The sequence below is a fragment of the Phocoena phocoena genome, chromosome 7, assembly GCF_963924675.1.
Source record: "Phocoena phocoena chromosome 7, mPhoPho1.1, whole genome shotgun sequence".
Taxonomy (NCBI): domain Eukaryota; kingdom Metazoa; phylum Chordata; class Mammalia; order Artiodactyla; family Phocoenidae; genus Phocoena; species Phocoena phocoena.
Window position 1 is genome coordinate 32695715 of NC_089225.1, and position 8713 is coordinate 32704427.

Below are 8713 nucleotides of genomic sequence, written 5' to 3' on the forward strand. Positions count from 1 at the left end.
CGTATACATGCTGTCTACAAGAGACCCATTTCAGACCCAGGGACACATACAGGCTGACAGTGAGGGGATAGAAAAAGATGTTCCATGCAAATGAAAATCAAAATATATCTGGAGTAGCAATTCTTATATCAGACAAAATAAAATAAAGACTATTACAAGAGGCAAGGAAGGACACTACATAATGATCAAGGGATTAATCCAAGAAGAACATGTAACAATTGTAAATATCTAGGCATCCAACATGGGAGCACCTCAATACATAAGGCAAATGCTAACAGCCATAAAAGGGAAAATTGACAATAACACAATAATAGTAAAGGACTTTAACACCCCACTTTCACCAATGGACAGATCACCCAAAATGAAAATAAATAAGAAAACACAAGCTTTAAATGATACATTAGACTAGATGGACTTAATTGATATTTATAGAACATTTCATCCAAAAACAACAGAATACACTTTATTCTCAAGTACACATGGAACATTCTCCAGGACAGATCACATCTTGGGTCACAAATCAAGCCCTGGTAAATTTAAGAAAACTGAAGTCTTTTCCAACCACAATGCTATAAGACTAGGTATCAAATTACAGGAAAAACACTGTAAAAAATACAAACACATGGAGGCTAAACAATACACTATTAAACAACCAAGATATTACTGAAGAAACCAAAGAGGAAATAAAAAATACCTAGAAACAAATGACAATGAAAATATAACAACCCAAAACCTACGGAAGGCAGCAAAGGCAGTTCTAAGAGGGAAGTTTATAGCAATACAATCCTACCTCAAGAAACAAGAAAAGTCTCAAATAAACAACCTAAACTTACACCTAAAGCAATTAGAGAAAGAATAAAAAACAAAGAACAAAGTTAGCAGAAGAAATCATAAAGATCAGAGCAGAAATAAATGAAATACAAATGAAGGAAACAATAGCAAAGATCCAAAAAAAAAAGCTGGTTCTTTGAGAAGATAAACAAAACTGATAAACCATCAGCCAGACTCATCAGGAAAAAAAGGGAGAAGACTCAAATCAACAGAATTAGAAATGAAAAAGGAGAAGCAACAACTGACACTGCAGAAATACTAAGGATCATGAAAGACTACTACAAGCAACTATATGCCAATAAAATGGACAACCTGGAAGAAATGGACAAATTCTTAGAAAAGCACAACCTTCCAAGACTGAATCAGGAAGAAACAGAAAATATAAACAGACCAATCACAAACACTGAAATTGAAACTCTGATTAAAAATCTTCCAACAAACAAAAGCCCAGGACCAGAGGGCTTCACAGGCGAATTCTATCAAACATTTAGAGAAGAGTTAACACAGATCCTTCTAAAACTCTTCCAAAATATAGCAGAGGGAGGAACACTCCCAAACTCATTCTACGAGACCACCATCACCCTGATACTAAAACCAAAGATGTCACAAAAAAAGAAAATTAAAGGCCAATATCACATAAACATAGATTCAAAAATCCTCAACAAACTACTAGCAAACAAAATCCAACAGCACATTAAAAGGATCATACACCATGATCAAATGGGGTTTATCCCAGGAATGCAAGGATTCTTCAATAGATGCAAATCAATCAATGTGATACATGATATTAACCAAATTGAAGGAGAAAAACAATATGATCATCTCAATAGATTCAGGAAAAGTTTTTGACAAAATTCAACACCCACTTATGGTAAAAACTCTCCATAAAGTGGGCATACAGGGAACCTACCTTATCATAATAAAAGCCGTATATAACAAACCCACAGCCAACATCATTCTCAATGGTGAAAAACTGAAACCATTTCCTCTATGATCAGTAATAAGACAAGGTTGTCCACTCTCACCACTATTATTCAACATAGTTTTGGAAGTTTTAGCCATGGCAATCAGAGAAGAAAAAGAAATAAAAGGAATCCAAACTGGAAAAGAAGAAGTAAAACTGTCACTGTTTGCAGATAACATGATACTATACATAGAAAATCCTAAAGATGCCACCAGAGAACTACTAGAGCTAATCAATGAATTTGGTAAAGTAGCAGGATAGAAAATTAATTCACAGAAATCCCTCGCATTCCTATACACTAACAATGAAAAATGAGAAAGAGAAATTAAGGAAGCACTCTCATTTACCACTGCAACAAAAAGAATAAAATACCTAGGAATAAGCCTGCCTAAGGAGGCAAAAGACCTGCACACAGAAAACTATAAAACACTGATGAAAGAAATCAAAGACGATACAAACAGATGGAGAGATATACCATGTTCTTGGATTGTAAGAATCAACATTGTGAAAATAACTATACTACCCAAAGCAATCTACACATTCAATGCAATCCCTATCAAATTACCAATAGCATTTTTCACAGAACTAGAAAAAGAAATTTTACAATTTGTATGGAATCACACAAAACCCTGAACAGCCAAAGCAATCTTGAGAAAGAAACAGAGCTGGAGGAATCAGGCTCCCTGACTTCAGACTATACTACAAAGTTACAGTAATTAAAATAATATGGTACTGGCACAAAAACAGAAATATAAATCAATGGAACAGGACAGAAAGCCCAGAGATAAACCTATGCACATATGGTCACCTTATCTTTGACAAAGGAAGCAAAAATATACAGTGGAGAAAACACAGCCTCTTCAATAAGTAGAGCTTGGAAAACTGGACAACTACATGTAAAAATGCAATTAGAACCCTCCCTAACACCATACATAAAAATAAACTCAAAATGGATTAAAGACCTAAATGTAAGGCCAGACACTATAAAACTCTTAGAGGAAAACATAGGCAGAACACTCTTTGACATAAATCACAGCAAGACCCTTTTTGATCCACCTCCTAGAGTAATGGAAATAAAAACAAAAATAAAAAAATTGGACCTAAAGAAACTTAAAAGCTTTTGCACAGGAAAGGAAACTATAGACAAGATGAAAAGACAGCCCTCAGAATGGGAGAAAATATTTGCATACAAAGCAACTGACAAAGGATTAATCTCCCAAATATACAAGAAGCTCATGCAGCTCAATATCAAAAACAAACAACCCAATCCAAAAATAGGCAGAAGACCTAAATAGACTATTCTCCCAAGAAGACACACAGATGGCCAAGAAACACATGAAAAGATGCTCAACAACACGAATCAGTAGAGAAATGCAAATCAAAACTACAATGAGGTATCACCTCACACCAGTCAGAACGGCCATAATCAAAAAATCTAGAAACAGTTAATGCTGGAGAAGGTGTGGAGAAAAGGGAACCCTCTTGCACTGTTGGTGGGAATGTAAATTGATACACCCACTATGGAGAACAGTATGGAGGTTCCTTAAAAAACTAGAAGTAGAACTACCATATGACCCACCAATCCCACCACTGGGCATATACCCTGAGAAAACCATAATTCAAAAAGATACATGTACCACAATGTTCACTGCAGCATTACTTACAATAACCAAGACATGGAAGCAACCTAAATGTTCATCGACAGATGAATGGATAAAGATGATGTGACTCATGTATACAATGGAATATTACTCAGCCATAAAAATGAATGAAATTTAGTTATTTGCAATGAGGTGGATGGACCTAGAGTCTCTCATACTGAGTGAAGTAAGTCAGAAAGAGAAAAACAAATACCCTATGCTAATGCATATATATGGAATCTAAAAAACCCATACTGATGAACATAGTTGCAGGGCAGGAATAAAGATGCAGACATAGAGAACGGACTTGAGGACACAGTGGGGGATGGGGAAGCTGGGACAAAGTGAGAGAGTAGCACTGACATATATACACTACCAAATGTAAAATGGATGGCTAGTGGGAAGCTGCTGCATAGCACAGGGAGATCAGCTCTAAGCTTTATGATGACCTAGAGGGGTGGATAGGGAGGGTGGGAGGGAGGTTCTAGAGGGAGGGTATATGAGTATATATGTATACATATAGCTGATTCACTTTATTGTACAGCAGAAACTAATACAACATTGTTAAGCAATCATATTCCAATAAAGATATTTAAAAAAAGAAAATATCAATTTCTATAATAGCAATTTAATAATAGCTCAGCTCCTCAGATACTTTCTCTGGTAACAGCCAAAATTTTCTAGGCAATGATATCGTCACTAACATGACTGTTAATCTCAGTGATGAACTCATGGGTTCCCTTCCACATGAGAAGTGCTGATTTATTTGTATCCTTCACATTGCCATAGGGTGCTTTCAACAGAAAATAATATTGCAAGTCTACACAAAATGAAAAAGCTGACATAAACATGAAATAGTATATAGGCCATTGGAACAACCAAACTATCCTCACAGCTGAGTCTCTAGTCCCACACAGCCTGGTGGGGCTGTGTCAGCTATAACTTCACTTTCTGTATTGATTAATTTAACCAGCAACAATTATCCTAATGAGAGATCACTATCACTAAAATTTATTTCGTGCTTAGGATGTGCCAGGTACTGCTCTGTATATTTTACATGTATTAATCCACTTCTTCCTCATAAAAATCATATGTGGTAAGTACTGTTATTGTCCCCATTTTGCACATGAGGAAACTGAGGCCAGAGTGCTTAAAGAACTTGTGCAAGGTGATCCAACTAACTGTACTGGATGTTTGACAGAGTACAGGTCCCATTCTTCCTTGCTGCTTTTCCTACAGCTCCATATATTGTGACTGACTCCCACCCCCACCCCCACAGTAGTCTCCCTGACCAGTTACAGTGTTATCAAGAAGAGAGCCAGACCAAAAAAAAAAAAAAATCTTAGAGATAGGAAGTAGAATGGTAGTTCCCAGGGGCTGGAGTGGGGAAGGAATAGGGAGTTATTGTTTAATGGGTATGGAGTTTCAGTTTTAGAAGATGAAAAGAGCCTTGGAGATGGATGGTGGTGATGGTTGTGCAACATTATGAATGTATTTAATACCAATGAACTGAACACTTAAAAATGGTTAAGATGGTAAATTCTACATTTTTTACATTTTACCACAATAAAAAAAAAATGGGGGGAAACTGACAAAGAAGAGAGCCATATGAATAGAGGAGATGCAGAGGTACCACTAGGGAGACTTTCTTGTACCAATCAGTTTAGCTATTTAAAAGAGCATCCATGGACTTGGCTTTGTACATGCCCAGATCTGTGCCTTTGGAAATACACAGCCTACTACCTCCTGGAATACTCTGTTTGGCAGGATTGCTCAAGAGGCACAACCACATAGAAATCACCTCAGCAAGACCATCCGATCCACCAGGAGTGTGCTTTTCTTGTCTACCCACACTGAGCATCAGGATCTTAACTGTACCACTTAGGAGAGATGCATCAGGCTAAAGATTTCATGGAAACTACAAACGATTAACTACAACAATAGATTCCTTCCTGTGGAATAAAAACTATAGGCAGTGTTCTATACATTTAACCTAAGCAAAAATCATAAAAAAGAAACATAATGTGCATCTGACCCAGAACTACCTAACATAGTATACGGCCAGTCTTACTCATTCTACAAATATTTTTCCTTTACGTCAACTCCACTCATTAACAAATTGGTCAAGAGGCATGTACCTGCACGCCAGGAAGCACCAAGACCCGGACTCCCTCGTGGACCGCGTCATTTGTGTTGTGGAGAAGGACAAATGACGTCCTCCTGCACTGTGCTCCTGTAGAGAGGCTGGAGATTCCATTCAAATCCTCTTCTCCAAGAAGGACGCCAGTGGGGATGACTCCTGCACTTCTGACGAGGAACTGACCTTTGACCCCGGCTATAAACCCCACAGAGGGCAGTCATCAGCACAGGTCAGCTGCGGCCCGGCCACTCAGAGCCACGAGAGGTGCAGAGCCCAGCTTCCGCAGGGGCGCCCTGGTCTTCTTAGTGAGTATGTCTGGGGGAGCTCAAGGCCATCTGCCGTTCAAAGTCCGGCCTCAGCTGGGCCTGCCTGGTCCACAGGCTCCCCGCCTGCCCTGCATGTCCACCGTGGGGCATCAGCGTCCTGCTCTGTGTCTTTAGCCGTCATCTGCTGTTGGCCACCTCTCCACAGAACCGCCACCTCTACTTCGTCTCCCCTTATGCCTCCCCGGCCCTCTCCAACTCCTTCCATCACGTCCAGCTCTTTAACCAGGACCGTTCCCACATGGTGTCTCACTTCCTCCAGGATTCCTACTGCACCACCTTCAGCAGCTTCTCCAGCGTGACCACCTTCTTCAGGGGAGACCTGCAGCCACACCTGGACAGGGCCTCCAGCGACCCTCTTCCGGCCTCTGAATACGCGCCCCACCTGGGTTGCAGGTCACTTCCGGTGTGGAGCTGGGTCTGCGGCCGCTTGTGGAGCGGATGCCTCGGGTCACAGGGGAGGAGTGGGCCCACCGCGTGTGCCCCGAGGGCCTCCTGCAGCAAGTCCCTGAGCTGAGACCCCGGCTCTTCTCAGGAATGCGGAGCCAAGTACCCCCTCAGGGAGGGCTGGGCAGGGCCGGCTGGCGGGGCCGCGGGGGCGGGGCGGTTTCCCCCAGGGTCTGAGCCCCAGCCTACTGCGCCAGGCTTGGCGGTCCCTCCTATGGTACTTCAGCTGGGAGGGCTCTGCCAAGGATAGCAAGGCCCACGTGCGCAAGAAAACTGATGAGGATTTCCACCTGAAGCTGCCGTGGAAATCCGTGAGGCCTGGTCAGGGGCGGAGGAACTCACCGCCGCATGAATACCGCAGCCTCATGGCCAGAGACGAGAGCCGCTCTCATAGAACCAACAAATTCTTTGAGGGTCGCGAGAACCCAGGGCTGGGCCTGCTGAAACGACATCCTCCTCCCCGACTGCCTGTACCATGACGAGCTCGGCTACGTCCAGGGCAGGAGTGACCTTCTGTTCCCGATCCGCTAGGGCTCTCAGGACGAGGTGGATGCCTTCCGCTGTTTTTGTGGCGTCACGGAGCTCGTGCAACGGAACTCTGAGGAGATAATGAAGCAGCAACTCCTGCTACTCCTGAAGGTGCTGGATCCGCCGCTCTGAGACTTCCCGGACTCCCCCGACTCCGGCTCTCTCTGCTTCTGCTTCCGGTGGCTGCTCCTCTGGGTCAAGAGGGAATGCCCCTTCCCGGAAGTCCTTCGGCCGTGGGAGGTGCTGTGGACAGGGCGCCCTGGCCCCAGTCTGCACCTGCTGGTGGCCTGCGCCGTCCTAGACGTGGAGCGGGACACCTCATGCCTTCCGGCTTCGGCTCCAGCGAGATCCTCAAGCACACAGACTAGCTGACCACAAAGCTGAGCTTGGAGGACGTGCCGACACTGGCCGAGGCGCTCTACCCGCCGCCGACAACCTGCCCGGTGAGTCCCTGACCCCTCACAATAGCCCGCAGGCCCCATCAAACCTCTGACTTTTCGCTCCCTGACCCCCAGCCCTCGGTGAGCTGCCCCACCACGTGCAGGAGGTCCCAGGTCTGGGCCGTCCTCGGAGCACCACAGGCTCTCACTCCAGACCCCCCACTGCCGCTGTCCCGTACCTGTACCCCACCAGCTCCGCCGCCCCGCAAGGACACGGGCCCGCAGGCGGACCAAACGGCAGCCCGGAGATCCTGCCGGAGGAGGGGGAGGAAGGTGCGAACTCCTAACCCTCCTGGGCCTGCTGAGCCATCATGTTGGCTTGGGCCTGGGTGAGGAGGCGTGGTGCCTCTAGTCCCCTCCGACCCCTCAGCAGGGTTGACGTCTGGCCATGTGGCCCTGATCCGGTCAGTAAGGTTTAAGAGGAGGCCGGGGGTGAGTGGTGGGGGTCGTGGAGACAGGGCTCCCTTACCTGCCTGAGTTTAGGGCTTTTGGAGGAGTAAGGATGGGGGCGTTAAGGTGCGACTGCCACTTAGTGGATGTGCGGGAACACATCCCGGACATAACCGAGACGGAAGGGCCTGCAGAGCTGCTCACTCTTGGGACCCTGCCCACCAGATTGTTCTGTGAGAAAGAAAAACTCATGTTTAACGCCCACCCCTCCCCCCACCCAAAAAAAAAGGAAATTGGTGAAGACTTAGCCAAGCAGGGCTGAGAGAAATGTCTCTGCTCTAAAGTTCCTGTCCAGGTCTCTCCTTACACTGTCCATCATACTCTGTGGGCTCCACACTATCCTTGTCATGCCTGTGTCATTTCCTCATATAAGTTCCCTTATTTCTAATTCCAGGCAATTTTTACTCTTTGCTTTTGCCTTGCATAGGACATGGTTTAAGTATACAGTTTATAGCAATGGTATTTCTAAGAATGTTTGCTTCCTCCAGTATGTTTTACAGCGTTTCCACTCAGGAAAGACTTCTTTTTCAATGTGCATGGTCCTATAGTGCAGTTCTTGCCCATATGTCTGTGCTTCAGGTGACTCCCAGTCTTGCCTCCACGTGTGATCTCCATGAGACTACTGGAGAAATGTTTGTTTTGTGGGGTTTTTTTTTGGGCCACATCAACCAGGGATAGAACCCATGCCCCCTGCAGCAAAAGCACAGAGTCTTTACTGGACTGCCAGGGAAGTACCATGTTCTGTGGCTCCTCTTGTTGAAAAAAATATTTTTCAGAATAAGGTTTAAACAGAGGATGACTTGCTCTCCCTTAGCTCTGTTTGGAGGAAAATATACTGTCTTCCCCACCCACCCTTATGCCTTATTTCTAAAACAATAAACATTCTTATTGACTCTTATAAGACAGTTAACATATAATCTATCTCATCTCAGAAGAAAGAATATTAATTT

At 44.2% G+C, this 8713-nt stretch overlaps 1 pseudogene; it reads left to right on the plus strand.

Moving 5' to 3' along the window:
- Window positions 1-5567: 5567 nt before the first annotated feature.
- LOC136125937 (TBC1 domain family member 17-like) lies at window positions 5568-7600 on the plus strand (annotated as a pseudogene).
- The last annotated feature ends 1113 nt before the right edge of the window (window positions 7601-8713 follow it).